We start from the raw sequence: 17,167 nt of genomic DNA on the forward strand, positions 1-17,167 counted from the left end.
CTGCCCTTTCAGACCACGGAGCTGCTCATCAGGGGACTTATTTGGCTCCGCCCACGCGACCCAGCCAATCGGCCTCAAGAGCAGGAGGATTGTGGGAGGTGGTGAGGTTTGTGTGGGTGAGAGGCTTGTGGAAGCCAGTGGTGGCAGTTGGGCTCTGAGGGTTTTTTCCTGAGGAGCTGTTTTGTTTGGCATTTGTAGTTCTAAAAATAAAGTTACTTTCTTTTGACAAGTGGCTCCTGAATTGTGCCCAGACAGACTGCGGCAGAGGAGGACATACAATCAATCAACAAGTACATGAAAAAATGCTCACCATCTCTAGCAGTCAGGGAAATGCAAATCAAAACCACCCTAAGATACCATCTCACTCCAGTAAGATTGGCAGCCATTATGAAGTCAAACAACAACAAGTGCTGGCGAGGATGTGGGGAAAAGGGTACACCTTGTACATTGCTGGTGGGACTGCGGGAAAAGGGTACACCTTGTACATTGCTGGTGGGACTGCAAACTGGTGCGGCCAATTTGGAAAGCAGTATGGAGATTCCTGGGAAAGCTGGGAATGAACCACCATTTGACCCCGCTATTGCCCTTCTCGGACTATTCCCTGAAGACCTTAAAAGAGCGTACTACAGGGATACTGCCACATGGATGTTCATAGCAGCACAATTCACAATTGCTAGACTGTGGAACCAACCCAGATGCCCTTCAATAGATGAATGGATAAAAAAAAATGTGGCATTTATACACCATGGAGTATTACGCAGCACTAAAAAAATGACAAAATCATGGAATTTGCAGGGAAATGGATTGCACTAGAGCAGATTATGCTTAATGAAGCTAGCCAATCCCTAAAAAACAAATACCAAATGTCTTCTTTGATATAATGAGAGCAACTAAGAACAGAGCAGGGAGGAAGAGCAGGAAGAAAATAACATTAAACAGAGACATGAGGTGGGAGGGAAAGGGAGAGAAAAGGGAAATTGCATGGAAATGGAGGGAGACCCTCATTGTTATACAAAATTACATATAAGAGGTTGTGAGGGGAATGGGATAATAAACAAGGAGGGAAATGAATTACAGTAGATGGGGTAGAGAGAGAAGATGGGAGGGGAGGGGAGGGGGAATAGTAGAGGATAGGAAAGGTAGCAGAATACAACAGTTACTAATATGGCATTATGTAAAAATGTGGATGTGTAACGGATGTGATTCTGCAATCTGTATTTGGGGTAAAAATGGGAGTTCATAACCCACTTCAATCTAATGTATGAAATATGATATGTCAAGAGCTTTGTAATGTTTTGAACAACCAATAAAAAATAAATAAATAAATAAATAAATAATAAAAGAAAATAAAAGCCACCTGCTGCAGAAAAATAACACTCTATTACACACATACACACACACGAATGTATATATAATATACCACTTCAGAAATTGGCCAAAACTACACTGTTCTATTGTGTACTTGTACAAATATGTAAGAACAAATTCCACTATTATGTATAATTATAATGCACTACAAAATTCACATAAATGCCAATAATAATAATACACCAATTCAGACAAAGTGTAGTATATATGTGGAAAAACGTTAAACTGTTGTACCCTATTTCTTTGTCTCTTCTGAATTATACCTCCTACTTAACCTAATGTTGATTTTTCTCTCTAGTATTTTTGGCAAAGGTCCAAAATAAGCTGCAACAAAGCAAATTAGGCTCTACTGTCTCATCCAACAAGTTGCTAGTTTACTTACTAACTCCAAAACCTTTGTCATAAATACATGCAACTAACCAAATAAATGGATTCTATAGTCACATACACACATGCCCAGGGCCAACATTAAATAAAGAGAAACTGTTCTGACACTACAGCCAAGTTATTTCTCAAACAATTTTTTTCTGTAGTACGCTAATGTAACACTGTACAGATGGTGTACATTCAAGTATACTGTTTCAAGTCTCCTTTTTCAAATTATGCTTGTTAATTAAGCCTTGAATAACCTTTAAAATAATGTACATTTAAAATATGAAGCTGAGGAGAGTATAAGATAGAATTTCAGTTCAGAATGATTTTTGTGAAGCCCAGAATGATCCTGTGATCTCCCATATGAAGCAGTAGACATTCTACCAGGTCTATTATTTACTGCTATAATTTGGATATAGTTTGATTATGTCCCCCAGGGGTTCATGTGCTGGAAGTTTGGTTCCGGTGCGGCAATGTTGAGAGAGTAATGCTAATATTGTGATCTGGAACGTTTAAGAAGTGGGGCCTAATGATAGGTGGTAAATTCTTGGAGGTACCACCCTAGGATGAAATTAAGTTCTCAGATAGGATTAGACAGTTCAAGTGAGATCCTATTAGTTCTTGAAAGGCAGTTGTAAGAAAAGAGCAGGCCTGACCTCAGAATCATCCTCTGGGTTTCCCATCTCACCTTCTCTCTCACACACACATGCTCCCACCATGATGACACCACACAGGATCTTCACCAGAGCCATGGCCATCATGCTTTTTGACCTCTAAAACTTGAGGAAAATCAATCTATTTTCTTCATAAGCATCCAACCTCAGGTATTTTATTACAGCAACAGAAAATAACACTAATACCTAGAGGTAGAAAGAGATAACCTTACAGTAATCTTTCTCTATCATTCCATCTGGGACACATTAAATGCAGAGATTAAAAAATATACACATACAAACAAAACCTGTCTCCAGCAAAATTATGTAGACTGTTTTCATGAAGGTAAAATGCCTTATCTATTATGCTTGCTGTGTCCTAGACACATATGTAGTTCAAAATAATATCTTAGGTAGCAAATATGCATTCTCTTTGCCTTATAAATAAATGCACAGGAAAAGATAGAGCAAGCACTTCAGATTGTATGAAAGGACTGAAAAAAATAATCTGCTTAGTTTTATAATTTTTAAAATATAGCAGACAATTAGATACATTTATTGAATGAAGAAAAACTCTACAACTATAAAAACTAACAAGGGTCTCTCCCCCAAAGAAATGTTTTACCTCCCCCCACCAAAAATCTAAATATACCCCGTCAGACTTCATATCTTCATATGCATATAGATGGATGGAGAGAGAGGGAGGGAGGGAGGGAGGATGGATCAGGGGTTTTTTGGTGGTGGGGTGAGATACCATACCGGGGATTGAGCTCAGGGGCACTCGACCACTGGGTCACATCCCCAGACCTATTTTGCATTTTATTTGCTTTGCGCCTCACTTTTGCTAAGGCTGGCTTTGAACTCAAGATCCTCCTGCCTCAGTCTCTGGAGCTGCTGAGATTACAGGCATGTGCCACCATGCCCAGCCACAAATAAACCTTTAGTCACAGTTTGGGAACCATTTCACGCAATTTCCAAAATACTGATTACATTGCAATTATCTTTTCTTATATATAGTACAAATCTTTATATCTAATTTTATGAACTACTTCTTTCATTCAATGTATTAACTATTTTCCACATCAAAACAAACAGATCTCAAAATTAACATCTGCCTGGCATTTTACTGAACAGTTAAATGATAATTTATTTCTACTAAAGAGTATGTGGTTGTTAACCAAGTCTCTATTTAGCAATTTAGCAAATTTATATTTCTTTAAATTCCAATCAAATGAAAAGCACAATTTAAGCTTTTGACAAGCCCTCAAGCAAAGCTCAACAAATAAATCCTCTATCAGTAATGCTCATTTTCAGTTCTCTAATTCTTTCCCAATATTTAATAGCTAAATTTATTACTTTTTTCAAGACTTATCAACCTGTTTAAAGGCTGTGTCTAGTTCTCTATTGGGTTGTAGACAGTTCTTTTCCTAAATTGTATATGGGGTAGGGGTAGGGGTGTGAGGGGACAGACTGGGCACTGAACCCAGGGCCTCTCTACTACTGAGCTACATCCCCAGCCCCAACTTTATTTTCTCTTTCTTTCTCTCTCTCTCTCTCTCTTGACAGGTTCTCACTAAATTGTAGAAACTGACCTTGAACTTGTGCTCTTCCTGCCTCAGCCTCCCAAGCTGCTGGAATTATAAGCTTGTGCTACCATGCCCAGTAAGTACTATTTATATATAATATTACAGGATATCTTTCCCCAGGATAGTCAAAGCCTCTCAAAACACTTGTGTATATTTACTATCACCCATCTTAAGTGCCCTCAACAGTTTCTCCCAGTAATTAGTACAATGAATTTTTCATTTATGGAAAATTTACTGAAAATTTAAAATATGAAACAAAACACAGTAAGTGGGTGTGCACAAAGTTTGTGGGGTTTGTTTCTTTATTTAAGACAGGGTCTTGCTAAATTGCCTCAAATTTGTGATCCTCCTGCTTTAGCTTCCAAGTAGCTAGGATTACAGGCATGTGCCACCACACCCAGAGCCACACAAAGTTCTCAAGGTGAACTTAACCTAGCAATGAAGTTGCACAGGCAATACCAAAGTGATGGGTATACCTGCATGAACCTAAGTTTGGAGGCCTCACCCAGGGGACAGAACACAAAGCCTGGAGGCCACTCAAGAATGTAGTCAAACAAGATACCCTCCAAATAACCCGGGGACTTCAATGGATTAACATCTTCAATTTAAGTGTAAACTAAAATAATAAAACAATGTTTAAGTGTTATTTTAAAATTGACCTTGAAAGGCAAGGAAAACTGCCCACCCTCTATGCCAATGAGTGGAAAAGAAAATATGAGTACATGAACCATAAGCAGATTAAATTCATTCAATGTAGGTAGAAAATACAAACTTCAGGCAAGAATTACATGGTCTCCAACTAACAGCAATCCAAAGTACAGACCAAAATCAAATACACTATTATCACATGCCAGGTCTAAAAGCAAGCCTACAGTTTAAAACAAAATAAACTCTTCTTGTCCAAATTTGCTATATCTGGAAAGGGAAAAAGGCAGAAAAAGGATTTACATGTCTATATTAAAATAAATACTTATTGTTTAATGTAATATTTCAATTGCAATGGATGTAAATGGGATAAATATGCTATGTAAGAAAAAAATCCAGATTTATGTAATTTATAAGACACCAAACCAGAAAGATTTGCAGGGGAAAAAAATACTGAAAAAGAAATGCTATGTAACTATTAACAAAGTTGGTGCTATATCACATGTACATTACAATAGAAACAGAGAAACTGTTACATAAGTAAACAGTTTATTTATTACAAAAATAAAGAACTGTTACATAAGTAAAAAGTAAATTAGCAACAGAGTGAAGAGCTCAGAAACAGAACTTACATATACGGAAACTTATAACAAAATGGGCAAACATTAACTGAATTAAAATATGGCGATGAGCCAGTAAGTTATTTCTAAAGGAAGAAAACAAATATTAAAAGAATTTGTACCCACATATACAAAATCCTATTCTAGGTTGATTAAAGACATAAATGTAAAAGGCCAAACTACATAAATCTTTAAGAAGAAAATATCTTGGACATAGAGATTATGGTAAGATTTCTGTAAAAAAATAAACAAAAGGTGTATATCAAGAGAAAAAAGGTTGACAGATTACTTCGACAACATCAACATTCAGAAGTTTGTATTCAGATCTTTATTTTAAAATCAGTGAAATAAACACTAATCCGTTAGACTCAGAAGGAACCTTAAATCCAGATTTTCCATATAAGACAAACATTTGGATTACTGAAGTGACAATCTTCTTGACATCTCAATCTTCCACTTCAGAAGGAACTTTGAGTCTTAAAAAATTCTTGTGTCTCTGGACTTCTGCTTCTAGTCAAGATTCAATTAAAAAAGGGACCAAACAATGAAATGCCAGAAAAAAATTGGTGACACATAAGTGTTTAGTTATCAGAGAATGTGTGACAATAATCCCTGAGAAAGAGGAAACAAAAGAGGAGTTCTAAAATTACCCCAAGCTTACTGCCTCCATAGACATTTTAGGTTGCTGCACATGTATGGAAAACTTCTTAGATGCTAGATTAAAGTAGAACATCTTTATAGATACTGAATAGAAAAGGGAGGAAAAACCAGTCAACTTACAATTCTACACCCAGAAAAAATACTTTTTAAATGAAGATAAAAGTATAATTTTTCAGATACACAAAATTCATCACCTGAAAAAATTCATCACCATCAGCTCTAAAATCTAAGAAATGTGAGAAGAAATTCTCAGACAGGAGGAAAATAACACCAAATAAAAATGTTGATCCACACAATGGAAGGGAGAGCACTGAAAATTCTAGGTACAAAGGTAATTATAACAGACATTTCTCTGAATTTTTAGAGCCTCCTTAAAACTCAATTAACCAAAGAAATCTAACCCCCCAAAACCATAAAAATCCTATAAATAATTGAGTTTAGGGCTAGGGAATGTGGTTCAGTGCCAAAGCACTTGCCTAGCTTATATTGGGCCCTGGGTTCGATTTCTAGCAAAATGAATGAATGGATGGATGGATGGATGGATGGGATGCAAGGTTAACATACAAAAATAAATTATATTTCTATACACTAAAAAGGAAAATCTGGAAACAAATTCCAAAATACCACTTACAATATAGCTCCAAAAATATGAAATATATGGGCATAATTCTAACAAAATATGTACAGCGGATCTGTATATGGCTGGAAAAACTATAAAACACTGGTGAAAAGGTTCAAAGAAGACCTAATAAAAAAGTGCAGAGAAATTAACATGTTCATGAATTAGAAGACTAAAATATTCCCAAACTACTCTACAGATTTAATGAAATTCAGGTCAAAATCCCAGAAGGACTTTTTATAGATACAAATAAGAGGATTATAAAACTTTAATAGAAAGGCAAAGGAACTAAATAACCAAAACAATTTTGAAGAAGAATAAGTTTAGAAGACAACATGTCCTAATCTCAGGATAAAGCTACAGCAGTCAATTAAAACCATGATGCAATACTACTACATACCTATTTGAAAGCCTAAATTTTCAGAAAATTATAATACCAAGTGTTCATTAAGATGCAGAACTGGAGCTCTCATACCCTGCTAGTGAAGATGCAAAGTGTCCCTCTGGAACACAGGGTAACATATAAGTACAAAGTTAAACATACATCATGTGACCTGGAAATCCTACTCCCAAGAATTTTCCTTAAAAAAAAAAAAAAAAGCGAAAACGTATGCTTATACCAAAATCTGTATGTACATGACTTTAAAGGATCTTTATCCATAATCACTGAAAACTGGAAATAAGCCCAATATCCATCAATAGGTAAATGAATACACTGTGGCACACCTATATAATGGAATTCTATTTAACAAAAAGGGATGCACTAATGATATAGCATGAAAAAATATCAAAGGAATTATACTGATGGAATGAAGCCCATCTCAAAAGACCAGAGAGTACATACATTTGTCTAAACTCAAACTCTTAAATGAATGAATTTTAAAATGTAAATTATACCAAAAAATTTAATTTTAAAATGTGATCAAAATATAATAACAACGTGCTGTGGGGTTTATGAAGTACATAGAAATAAAATATATAACAATACAAAGACCAGGAGGAGAGAAACAGAAGCATATTCTTATAAGATCCATATTATATAAAATGGTATATTATTATTTAAAGATACACTACAATTTAAAAGTTAAAGAAGAAACAACTATTAAATGTAATACTCAAGATGAATACACAAGTCAATTACATTCTTATATACCAGCAATGAACAACTAGAATTTTAAACTTTTTTTTATAAATTTATAATAGCATCACATACACACACAAAAAGTAATTTAGCATAAATCTAACAAAAAAATTCAAAATACGTGTGTGGAAATAATAAAATACTGATGAAAGAAATCAAAGAATGTTCAAAACAGAGACATGAGATACTGACAAATAGAAAGATCATCATTAATGTCTGTTCTCCCTAATTTGACATACAGATTCAAGGCAATCCCATTCAAATTCTCAGCATGCTTTTTCTATACACATTGAGATATGACTATAATTTATATGGAAAGCAAAAGAAGAATACTCAAAACAATTAAGAAAAAGAATTAAGTCAAAGGATTCCTATTACCCAATTTTAAGACTTTATACAATAAGCTGTAACATCAACGCAATACTGGTGAAAGAAAAACATAGATCAACAGATAGCCCAGAAACTGATCTACAGTAATATAGTCAGCTAGTTTTTGACAAGGTACACAGGCAATTCAATAGGAAAAAAACATAGTCTTACAACAAATGATGATGGAACAATTAGAAGCCAAGTGCAAAAAATAATGAATCTAAACACATACTTCGTGAAAGAGAGATAAAGATATTTGCAGAAGGCAAAGCCCATATGCAGAGGGGAAAAAATGATCAGCCATGCAGGAAGGTATGACAAAGAAAAGACTAAACATGCAGATGACAACTTTTGTGGGGAGAGGCTGTACTAGAGACTGAACCCAGGGGCATTCTGAGTTTGTCACTGAGCTACATCCTCAGCCTTTTCTTCTTTTTTTTCCCCCAAGACAGGTCTAGCTAAGTTGCCCAGGCTAACTGTGAAACCTGTAATTTTCCTGACTCAGCATCCCAAGTAGCTGGGATTACAAATGTGAACCACCATACTCAACTGTATATGACAATGTTAAAGATAATACTGTGTGTAAAACATAGAGTTCCTATATACAGCAAGGATAGAATGGGGATGGAAAGTATAGGCATTAACACTTGCATTGCCTAAGGAAAGAAGTACCAATTAGACTTTGATAAGTCAAAACTATAGCTCTTCTTAAAGTGTAGGTCATGGACAACTGGGGATCTCTGAAACTTCAGGTCTATTAGGTCAAAATTATTTTCATTATAATATTAAGGGGTTTTTTCTCTTTTTAATTGTATTGACATTTATAATGATGATGCAAAAGAAATGATGAACAAATCTGCTAGAACCCCAGCAGGAATGAGGACAGAGGCACCAAACTGAATACTACATAATCATCATATTTTTAACCACCTAGGAGTTGTAGCTTTTGGGAGTTTCTTTCTTGCTTTTGTTTTGTTTTTACCACCGCACCTGGCTGTTTCTTGTTTTTTTTGCTTTTGGTGGGGGTTTTTTAGTTGTTTTTCTTTAGTTATAGATGTACACAATACCTTTATTTATTTTTTCTGTGGTGCCACGGATCAGACACAGTGCTTCATACGTCCTTAGCAAGTGCTCTACCACTGAGCTACTACCGCAGACCTGGTTCTTGTCTTTTAATGCCAGTTTCATTTAAGAATATCCTCAGTGTTCCTTTTAGCCACCAAAGATGCCAAAAGGAAAGATAACCAAAGGTAAGAAAGTGGCCCCAGCCCCTGCTGCTGTGAAGAAGCAAACAAAAAGGAAGGTGGTAAAAGTCCTCTCCATTTGAGAAAAGACCTAAGATTTTGGGAACTGGCTAGAACATACAACCCAAAAGGGACCTCACCAGCTTTGTCAAATGGCAAAAGGACTATCCTCTACACACAGCTGAAAGTACCTACTGCAATTAACCATTTTGCCCAGGGTTTATTTAGATCACAGCTACCCAACTGCTTAAGAAGCCAATCAACAAGCACAGACCAGAGACAAAAGCAAGAGAAGAAGCAGAGACTGTTGGCTGGGCTGAAAGGAAAGCTGCCAACAAAGAGTATGTCCCCACTAAGAGAGCGCCTGTCCCTGGAGCAGAGGTTAACACTATCACAGGACCTTGATGGAAAACAAGGCAACATAGCTGGTGATAAATTCTCATGATGTGGATCCCATCCAGCAGACTATTTTCCCGTCTTCCCTATATTATAAGATGGGAGTTCCCTAATATTTAATCGAGAAGGCCAGACTAGAACATTTAGCCCACAGAAAGACGTGCACCACGGTTGCCTTCACACACATTAGCACAGAAGGCAAAGTAGTGCTAGCTACATAGGTGGAAGCTATCAGGACCAATAACAAAGTCCGATGTGATGGGATCTGCTATCACCAGGAAGGCAATGTCCTGGATCTAAAAATCTGTCACTTAATCGAGTTAAATGTACACTATTGAGTTTTCGAAACACAAAATTAATTTAAAAAATCTCCTTTTGGAAAAATAAAAGCATATCCTTGATGAAATTGCAAAAAAATTCATTTCATTAAATGCCAACCCTTGAACACAAATTATTTTTAATTATCTTTGTGATGAGTTGAGAACTTTATTTAAGGCATTTCTACTCCATAGTGAAGTACAACATCTCCACTGTATTAAAGGAGAGTATGCACATGATTAAGTTATAAACTGAACTAGCCTCTTTTTTCATGCAATGATATTTTCACAAAGAAAGAATGACTAACAAACTATTCTTATTCAGACCTGAATAAATGAACTATCATTCTAAGCAAGGCAGCTAACAGTATTTGTTACCAACAATAAAGTTTGAGATTTCAAACAAATACCAGAATTTTGGAAACCTCATCCACTAATACAGTGAGCTTGACGACTTCCTCAAATTTAAAGGTCTTTCTGATGAAATTGATGGTGATCTTAATGAATGCCCCACTACCACCAACCAACTTCCCCCAATGCCTTTCCCCCCAGTGCTCAGAATGGAATCCAGGGCCCAGGACATGCTAGGCAAGCGCTCTACCCCTGAGGCATACCCCCAGCTCTGAATGCATTTTTCAAACATGGCATAATTAATATGTTATTAACATACTTATAATTAATAAGTATGTTAATGTTTGGAATAACTGGTGGTGCTCTCCTACTTTCATGTTCATTCAACTGCCCCAAACCAAAAATGTAACCATTGATATTTCTTCAATCCATTAAAAACATCTCTTATTCAGGGTTACAATACCATTTCAATATCTACAAAACCTAAAATCTGTATGTATCTTTCTAACCTCAAAAACTAAAATATAAAACAAAACAAAAAAATTAAGTCAGTACATTATCAATTCACTGCTACTCCCCAAGGCACAAGTCAGCATTAATAAATCATGCAGAGTTATAACAAAATTAGATCATTTATGGTGCACTCTAAGTAATTTGTTACTATAATTAAAGGGTTAACAAAACAAAACCCTTTCTCTATGGACAAGTCTGTGTCAGTTGTGTTACTAGCAACATTCATAACACTCATCACAGTAAATATTATCCCTGATTGGTGAAATAAATCCAGAATAAGAGAACTGCAAATGAACTGTAGGATGCCAAAGCTCTGGGATTCTCTCAGAATCGTAGCGCTTTTAACTGAGCATTTCTTCTGTAGACATGTGGAAAGTACGCCTATAAATTGTTACAAAAGATACTGGTTCCTAAACTAGGCATGGAAGACTAACAAAATATTAGCTTTCATGAGAAAAGATTAAATATCATCTTTTTTGGATAAAAAGATGTGACAAAGATGTGGAAAGGAAGCTAAGTGTCTCTGCATTATCTGAGTGGGCCCTAAATGCACTATCCTGTTATAGGAAAGGCAGGAGTTTACAGACTCACAAAGGAGAAGGTATGGAATCGATTCTCCACTATAGCCTCTGGAATATGACCCTACTAATACTTTAATTTCTCACACCTTCTGGCCTCCAGAACTGTGAGAGAATAAACTTCTGGGTTTTCAAAAACCCATTTTGTGCTAATCTGTTAAAGCAACCACAGAAAAATAATAAAACAGAATAGTTCTCACCCACCCATCTGAGTCTCATTCGCATACCTAAGCTGTAATTCATGGACCAAAAACTAGCCCCTGGACTACAGAAAGGATTCCCAGGGAAGAGCAATGCCTAATACTGCTCCATTGACATACTGTTTACTGTCCAATATTGTTTGGTCAATAGGACGCAAAGTGTGACTCGATCAGGTCCTACTTGTCTGATTGCTGAGCCTAAGTCTCCCCAGTGAACATTGCAGTTACTAATGATACTTATAGTGGCACATTGCCCAAATGCTTCATGCTTTTTAATGACCTCAGAACTAAGTGCTGTAGATAAAAAGTGTGGGCTCTGGAACCTGGCTGAGATTTTAGCTTCATACTGTGTAGCACTGGAGAAGTCACTTAATGTCTCTGTACTATGTAAAATGTGAATATTTTTTAGCATCTACCTCACAGGATTACTGTAAGGATTAAATGAGTCTCTACCACAATTTAAGATTTCAAACAAAAATTAGAATTTTGGAAAACTTGTATCTGCCACCACTGTGAACTTAATGAACTATGTGAATTATGAGTCACAAATTGTATTTTTGCCACAAACGGCCTGCTTCATTACGATTCTAAAGTTAATTACTGTTTGCCTGTACATCATTCATATTTCTGCTCCCCTTTATCCCTTCCCCAAGCCTTACTAGAGGTACATGTATTTTGCTCTTTCCAAACCAAACACTGGATTTTGTTATGAACACATTTTAAATGTTATACCAAAAATCACTTAGAACCTTACAACAGGGTGAGGATGTGTGTGTTTTCACTAACTCTTGTATGTCCGTGTTTCGTTAAAAGAAAGATATGGATTTCCAGGATTGTGCATAATCAAAAAAAAAAAAGGCCAGGTAAATATTACACATATTATGATAAAGGGGAAAAAATAATGGAGAACTATTTACCTACACAATGATATAAAACCAACAACCACCCCTACCAAATGTTTGTTTCCCCTTAAATAGTTCCTTAGACATATCATTTCTTCTTAGCTCAGTGCATTGGTTTATAAAATCTAGTATGCCAAAAATGACTATTTCCTAACCCATCTACATAGGATCTACTGTTGTCTAAAATTCTATCTTATACATAATTAGTAGCTTCATATTACCATCACCACTCCCCAAAAGTGTGTGTCTATCACTTCTCTAATTCTTGTATATTACTGGATAGGTACATTCTTGTAATCCCAACTACTCTGAAAGCTGAGGCAGGAAGATCACCAAGTTCAAGGCCAGCCTGGGCAACTTCTTGAGAATGTGTATCAAAATTTTAAAAAATAAAAAATAAAAAAGGCTAGGAATATATGTAGCTCAATGATAGGGTACCCCTACATTCAGTTCCAAGTACTGTCCAAAACAAACAAAAAAAAATTCTCATATATCTACCTCTAAGCCACATGGTAGGGTTGCCATTCTAAATCATCAGAGTCCTGTTAAATGGGCCTATTAAGGTATTTACTGGTAATTTCAAGTAACATCAATGAAAAAGTTAAACTAACATGCATTTCCCAGGTGGAAGAGACACAAACTTTCACACAGACCAAGGTATATCACCATGATTTTTCAGAACACTAGGTATAGATACAACACTAAAAGTTGAAGGAGGAGGAATGACAAGAAGAGAAAAATAGACTGCATAGATGACATACAAAATGGCCCACCCTAAACAAATTTAGAAAAATAGAAGGCAAAGGAAATAATGGATTCAAATATTTCAAGGAAAATTATTTCCAATTTAATATAAGACAAACTCTCAATCAAGAGGAGAAAATAGAGAAAAGACATATAAGAAAAGATCTCAACTAACAACAAATTGTTTGTGAAACCTTACTCCTACAAAGATGATGAAAAGCCAAACATTGAAGAAGAAAAGGGGGCACCTGGTGGAATTTAGAAGAGGAAAAACTAATAGGTTTTTCAATGTATTTTTTAAATAGAAAAAAGTACTCAGAAGCACTTTTATTGTTGTTTTGCAAGGATTTGTAACAGACACAGAAAACTTAGGAAAGATTAAAACATTAAAAATGATAAAATTTTAAAAGTAAACATATGTCTTAAATACACTTCTTCATCTATCACTAGAAATACCAATACAAATGCTGATATACAGGAAGGATAGAGAAAAGAGAAAAGGTCAACTTTATCCCCTATAATAGTCAACAGAATGTAAATTTTGGTGGTGAGGGAATTACAGAAACAGCAGTATAAGCACATTATTTAGAAATACACAAGGTAAATACCAAAAGCAATAGTTACACATTGAAAGTGGTATCTCTGAGGAACAGTGAAAAACTGCTATTTTCACTAAAAGCCTTGCACAACCACTAGAAGTCTGTTTTTTAAAATGTATACCTATATTTTCTAAATTAAAAAAATATACGTGGATAAGCCTTTGAATAAGGGGCTTAATAAATATTTACAATTAAATGGGTGGGATAGGAGAGAAGTGTGAAACTAAATGAAATAGGTAGAAAACGGCCAGTGAAATAAGAGGAAAATCAAAAGACTTTGTATGTCAAAAGTAAAAAGCTTTAGAGAAGGCAAAAACAGTTGAACATGCAAAATGGTGCTGAAAAGCCAATTAAGATATAAGTAAAAAAAAAAATAAGCAATCTGCCATGAACCTAAATGTCAATAAGACACAAAAAGTAACAGAAAAAAGATTACTAGATTATCAGAAGCTACAGCAGTCCAGCTAAAACTGCAATGACCTAAATGGTATCACAAGACTATACCAGCAAGCTCCTCAGTTCAAGACAAATTGTAGGCCAAAGCAGGCATCCGTGTCTTGGTTCCAAGGTATTAAAATAAAACAAGGAAGATGGAAGAAGACCCCCTTCATTATACAGAATACAGGTATGACGATGTGAGGGGAAAAAAAAAAAAGTGGGTCACATTAGATTGAATAGAGAGAAGGGAGGGGAGGGGAGGGGAGGAGAATGAAATAGACATTATTATTGCTGTGGGTATATACATGACTGCATGACCAATGTAATTCTGCAACCTGTACACTCAGAAAAATGAAAAATTATATCCCATCTGATTCAAATGTATGATATGTCAAGATCTTTGTACTGTCATGTGTAACTAATTAAAACAAATTTAAAAAGAATGGGAGAGAAACCAAATAAAATAAAATAAAATAAGACAAAACCAAGCTCATATCTTAACACAAGGTAAAGCTTGTACTCTATTCTGTTTAATAGTGATTATCTCCATTTCCCAATGCTTCGCTGGATTCCTTTTCAACAATCTAATTGCTAGTCTTAAGGGTCTCGCAGTTAAGAAAACTAGATGACATTAAGCCACTATGGAGAATATTTTTTAAAAACATTCCCCCAATTAAAAGAACTCCAAATAATAAAATTTTAACAGGATTTTTGCAGAAACGTTTTATCATTTTTTATTGTGGTTAAAAACATAACATTAAATTTATCATTTTAACTTTTTAAGTGTATAGTTCAGTAATGATAAGTTATTAACATTTCTATTCAACAGATCTCTAAAACTTTTCATCCTGAAAAACTGAAAATCTACACTCATTAAAGATTAATTCCTGCTTGCACTCCCCCCAGCCCTTGGTAACCTTTCTACTTTCTGTTTCTATGATTTTCGACTTTAGATAAGTCACATGAGTGGAATCACACAGTATTCGCCTTTTCGTGATTGGTTTATTTCATGTAGCATAATTTCCTCAAGGTTTATCTATGTTGCAGATATAGCAGGATTTCCTTCTTTCTCAAGACTGCATAATTCTAAGTAATGCTACTGTGAATATACTTTGAGATCCTGCTTTGAATTCTTCTGAAAACATAACCAGAAGTGGGATTACTGGATAAGATTAATTTTTAAAATTTCTTTTGCTTTTAAAGCAGAGGACCAATAACTGAATGGGGAGGAGGAATAAGGCCCAGATAAGAAAAAGGCACTATTGCAGCTAGGTCTCTACCCAGCACTGACTGGGTCATACTTTAGGCATTCCCAGGAGGTGGTCTTTGAGAACAAGGCAGTGGAGAGGATGAAAAGAAGGCCCAAAGAGATAACCTCACATCACAGTGTCCAAGGCAGAATTCAAATCCAGGATTCCCTATTTTTGATCCAGGTCTCTGTATTCCACACCTATCCTGTGGGTAACATGTTTGAAGAAATGAGTATTGTGGGGGACGGTTTTAAAACTCAAAGGAACTTCAGTTAGGATCCTTATTCTACAGATAAGGAGAATGATTCTGAAGGATATAAATTCACTATTTAAGCCCACAATAGACGAGGCATCCTGGTGGGAGGTTTGAAAAGGAAAACACTCCAGATCTGGAGGAGGAAGACAGGATGAGAAGTAGCACTCGAGTCCATGAAGTCTTTGGCACTACCACCAAGCCCTGCTCTCCATCTCCCTAGACAAAGTCCAGGGTAGCCTGCCTGCCCCACCAGCCCACAGCACCAAGCCTCCAGAGGCCACAGCAGCTCCAGGCCATCATTCACCTGGCTCCAACAAACCCCATACCCAGGCCCTCTTCCTGGATGAGGTGGATTTCTCCCTGTCCACCATCGTTGGCTCTACCCTCAGAGAGATGTCTCCAGATATCCATGGAAGACAGAAGCACCTCTCTGAATCCAGTGGCTCCCTTAGGCTTCCAGACTGAGCTGCTATCAACCTGACCCAGTCTTCTTAGAAGCTCTAAATTCTGGGTACCTGGAGTACTCTGTCCTATATGACTTTTTGTATATATACACTTTTAGTTATAGAAGGACACAATATATTTATTTATTTTTATGTGGTGAAGATGAAACCCAGTGCCTCACACGTCAGAGGCAAGTGCTCTACCATTTAGCTACAGCTCCAGCCCCTATTTAACTTTTTCTGGACACTGATACATCTACAGTGGAAAAGGAGCCTGCACCCCGCCACACACACACACACACACACACACACACACACACCTTCTTCTGTGCCCCAGGATACTAGGAATAGAATGAAGTAGATCACATTTAGGACATAGTTCTGAGATCCTAACTACAATGGGGAGAGATCTTTCCTTACATCAGTGTCAGTGGGCTAGATCCCTGGCTGCAACGTGTGTGTGTGTGTGTGTGTGTGTGTGTGTGTGTGTGTGTGTGTTTTACCCATTCCAGCCTTCTGTAAAGATGAGTCTTGCTGAATTAATTTATCTGTTCCAAATGCCTTAATGAGACTGTTTCTGGGAGTCTGTACTTATACATATTTCTTCTGCCTTTCCCTCCAGGTTTCCCTCCCCTTCCACTCAGGGAAGATAAAAGTGGGGCCTGTCAGTGGTGGCAGGGGTGTGCTACCAGGTTGCACTGGAAACCCAGGATCTGCCTCTTGAGTGGAAAGGGTTAGTCTCCTCCCCCAAGGTTGAACTCTACTTACTGTGCAGAACCACAGCCCCGAACAGCCCCAACAGCCCCTGATTCAGAACCAAGCCAGACCATATGCAATAGGGTCTACAGAAACCAAACTGCTCCAAGCCACATTATTTAAAAGAAAAGCAGGGTTTGTGGTGGC

At 36.4% G+C, this 17,167-nt stretch overlaps 1 protein-coding gene and 2 pseudogenes across 4 annotated transcripts in view; 2 read left to right on the forward strand and 1 right to left on the reverse strand.

Annotated features, from left to right (window-relative positions):
• The window catches only part of Kdm6a (lysine demethylase 6A), a 213,420-nt gene that overhangs the window by 144,626 nt on the left and 51,627 nt on the right, over window positions 1-17,167 (reverse strand). The gene's annotated exons all lie outside the window — the stretch shown is intronic.
• LOC113175456 (large ribosomal subunit protein eL8 pseudogene) lies at window positions 9,259-10,011 on the forward strand (annotated as a pseudogene).
• On the forward strand, window positions 13,146-16,657 carry LOC113175455 (SERTA domain-containing protein 3 pseudogene; annotated as a pseudogene).

The sequence above is a fragment of the Urocitellus parryii genome, chromosome X (assembly GCF_045843805.1).
Source record: "Urocitellus parryii isolate mUroPar1 chromosome X, mUroPar1.hap1, whole genome shotgun sequence".
Lineage (NCBI taxonomy): Eukaryota > Metazoa > Chordata > Mammalia > Rodentia > Sciuridae > Urocitellus > Urocitellus parryii.